A 3,289-nucleotide genomic window follows, 5' to 3' on the forward strand; every position below is an offset into this window, starting at 1 on the left:
GACGGCCTATGATCCTGTTCGCCGACACCTTCCTCAACCCTACCAGAGCCGCTTCACCGACACCATCGTCAACCCCACCGGAGTAGCTTCGCCTATACCATTCTCAACCCTACATGGGCCGCTTTGCCAACTCACAAGTCCACGGCCTCAGATTCGCTTCCTCGCACCCTCATCCAACATACCGGAGCTGCTTCTGACGCCTCGTCCACGGCCGCAGATCCGCATCGTCGACACCATCCATAACCCAACCACCGCAGTAGCTTCACCTACGCCCTCGTCCACAGCCACAGATCTACTTCGCCCACACCGTAATCCACCCTACCAGAGCCGCTCCACAAACACCCTACTCGACGGTTCTAGATCTCCTTACAGGACCCCGACAACCAGCGCAGCGTCATCACCCTTGACGTTTCTAACCTGATTCCCATTGTTTGGCAAGATGCCAAGCACCCGCCATGGGCTAGGTACTTGTCACCTTTAAATCCGTCCAACATCACCTGCCCGATATACTTCAAATATACTAACAGGTCACTGTTACCTGTTATGCAGCTGGGAAAAACTACAAGGACGATGTTTCTTCTGGATCTAAATGTCAAGACGAAGCAGCTCGTGCCGACTCGAACAGTGTTTCATGGCATCGTACCCGGCTTGTCCTGTGCCCCCATTGGCAAGATCAAGATTGATGTACTCTTTTGGGACAAGGAGCATTTCCGCCGGGAAGCGATTTGGTTTGAAGTGGTGGACCTGGAGAGCCCCTACCATGCATTGCTTGGCCGACCTGCCTTGGCCAGGTTCATGGCAGTTCCCCACTATGCATACCTCAATATGAAGATACCGAGTTCCAAGGGCGTTATCACCATAGCCGGCGATTACAAGAAGTCTTCCGAGTGTGCTGCAGCCAGCAGCCGGCTGGCCGAGTCCCTTCTGATCGCCGAAGAGAAGAAGATGTTGGACCGGGTCGTGGCCATGGCCAGCAAGCAGCCAAACCAGACCCCCGACTCCAAGGAGTATGATGCCCAAGGATCTTTCCAGCCGGCCAAGGAAACCAAGAAGATACCCCTTGACCCCGAGCACCCCGAGAGGTTTGCCGTCATCGGGGCAGGCCTGAACAACAAATAGGAAGGCGAGCTCGCCGATTTCCTCCATGAGAATCGGGACATCTTTGCATGGTCACCCAAGGACATGCCGGGTGTTCCAAAGGATTTCGCCGAGCACAAACTACACGTCCGAGAGGACGCGAAGCCGGTCAAGCAGCCGCTCCACTGACTATCAGAGGAGAAGAGAAGGATTGTAGGGTAGGATATAGCCCGACTTCTGGCAGCCGGCTTCATTATGGAAGTTTTCTTTCCCGAGTGGCTTGCCAACCCGGTCCTCGTGCTGAAGAAGAATAACAAGTGGCGCATGTGTATAGACTACACCAGCCTCAACAAGGCCTGCCCTAAAGATCCCTTCGCCCTGCCAATGATTAACCAAGTGATAGACTCCACGGCCGGATGCGAGCTGTTGAGTTTCTTGGATGCTTACTCAGGATACCACCAGATAAAGCTAGATCCGGCCGACCGCCTGAAGACCGCCTTCATCACGCCATTTGGAGCCTTCTGCTACCTGACTATGACATTCGGCTTAAGAAATGCCGGTGCCACTTTTCAGCGTTGCATGCAGAAGTGCCTCCTCAAGCAACTCGGCAGAAACGCTCACGTCTATGTGGAAGACATCGTGGTGAAGACGGAGAAGCGCGGCACCTTGCTGGAAGACCTCAAAGAAACATTTGAGAACCTGCGCCGTTTCCAAATCAAGCTCAACCCCGAGAAATGCGTGTTCGGAGTGCCAGCCAGTAACCTCCTAGGCTTCCTGGTCTCCGAACGCGGCATCGAATGCAACCCGGTAAAGATCAAGGCCATCGATAGAATGGCGATCCCCACCCAGCTGCGAGAAACCCAGAAGTTCACCGGATGCTTGGCCTCCCTGAACCGCTTCATCAGCCGGCTTGGAGAGAAAGCTCTCCCCCTCTACCGCCTCATGAAGAAGAGCGCTCACTTCGAGTGGAACGACCAGGCCGACCAAGCTTTTCACGAGCTGAAAAAGATGCTGGCCACGCCGCCTGTCCTGGCGGCGCCGACTGAGAAAGAGCCCATGCTCCTTTACATTGCCGCAACCAGCCGGGTGGTCAGCACCGTCATCGTAGTCCAACGCCCAGAAGAAGGCCGAGCCCAGCCGGTCCAGAGGCCGGTGTATTATTTGAGCGAGGTGCTGTCCTCCTCAAAGCAGAACTACCCGCACTACCAGAAGATGTGCTATGGCGTGTACTTCACCGCCAAGAAGCTGAAGCCCTACTTTCAAGAGCATCCCGTAACGGTCGTATGCACTGCCCCGCTGGCCGAGATCATAGGCAGCCGGGATGCATCCAGCCGGGTGGCGAGATGGGCCATCGAGCTGGCCCCTTACAGGATCTTCTATCAGCCCCGCACCGCCGTCAAGTCCCAAGCACTGGCCGACTTCCTCGTCGACTGGGCCGAGACCCAGTACCTGCCGCCGGCTCCCGACTGCACCCATTGGCGCATGGACTTTGATGGGTCCAAGATGCGCACCGGCTTGGGAGCCGGCGTCGTCCTTACCTCTCCCAAAGGCGACAAGCTCAGATGCAGATCCACTTCGCCGCCTCCAACAACGTAGCCGAGTACGAGGCACTCATACACGGGCTCCGACTTGCCAAGGAACTTGGCATCCGCCGGATCCTATGTTATGATGACTCAGACTTGGTGGTTCAACAATCATCCGGTGACTGGGACGCCAAGGACGCAAATATGGCAAGCTACCACTTCCTGGTTCAGCAACTCGGCGGATACTTTGAAGGATGCGAGTTCCTCCACGTACCGCGAGCCGACAACGAGTCAGCCGATGCCCTGGCTCGAATAGGCTCCACTCGGCAAGCAATACCAACCGGCGTCGCTCTACAACGCCTCCTCAAGCCATCCATCAAGCCGTCTCCAGAATCCGACTCCATCTTCGTGCCGCCTGACACCGACGCGGCCGGGTCCGGCTCGAAGAACCAAGCAGGCGACCCCGGGACTTCAGTAGTCGGCCCGGGGACTTCGGCAGTCGGCCCCCGGGACTTCGGCAACCGGCTCGGGGACTGCCGCGCCCGGCTCGGGGACTGCGGTAGCCGGCCCGGGGACTGCACCAACACAACAGCCGGCGGCCGACTCCAGCGCTTCATCACCCAGCCCGCCCACCCTGGTGGCAGTAGCCACATTGGCAGCAGGAGAAGTCACGGCTCCGTCATGGGCTC

The sequence above is a fragment of the Triticum dicoccoides genome, chromosome 2A (assembly GCF_002162155.2).
Source record: "Triticum dicoccoides isolate Atlit2015 ecotype Zavitan chromosome 2A, WEW_v2.0, whole genome shotgun sequence".
In the NCBI taxonomy this organism is placed as follows: Eukaryota; Viridiplantae; Streptophyta; class Magnoliopsida; order Poales; family Poaceae; genus Triticum; species Triticum dicoccoides.